Source organism: Orycteropus afer, unplaced genomic scaffold (assembly GCF_000298275.1).
Source record: "Orycteropus afer afer isolate SDZICR_OR568_19922 unplaced genomic scaffold, OryAfe1.0 scaffold00071, whole genome shotgun sequence".
Lineage (NCBI taxonomy): Eukaryota > Metazoa > Chordata > Mammalia > Tubulidentata > Orycteropodidae > Orycteropus > Orycteropus afer.
Genome location: NW_006921658.1, coordinates 8,771,442 through 8,771,979, shown reverse-complemented (window position 1 = coordinate 8,771,979; position 538 = coordinate 8,771,442).

Sequence of the window (538 nt, the reverse complement as noted above, 5' to 3'; positions counted from 1 at the left end):
AGAGAGTTGCAAGATAGAATGGACTGTTCTAAACTTGGGAAGAAAATTATAAATCATAGGGTAACCTCAAAGAAAAATGATAAACCTTCATATCATAATAACAAAGAGACAAGCAGAAATATTCAGCAAATACTAAAACAAAAGCAACAAAGGAAATGATAACATGATTCATAAACATAATGAGCTCAGTGCAGAAAATGATATATTGCATTAGTCCATTATTGTAAAAGTCAAGGAAAGGTTTATATATGGAAGGAAATTTTCTCTGTTGGTTACCAGGGGTGGAAGGGGAGGGAAGGGAACACTGTTAGGGAGAGGTAAGTATTGATTTGGGTGAAGAGAAGGGCAATGTACCAAATGTGAGTGAACAACATGGTGGCATTGAGTAAGAGGAAGACATAGAGAGGTCCATGGGAGATGCAGACAACAAAGATGAACCCTTTTGCACGTACAGTAGTGCGTTGTCAGTGAAGGCAAATATGGGGATGTGGGTGGACAGGCTGAACTATTAGGTATGTCTATGCACGGGTGAGTGTGC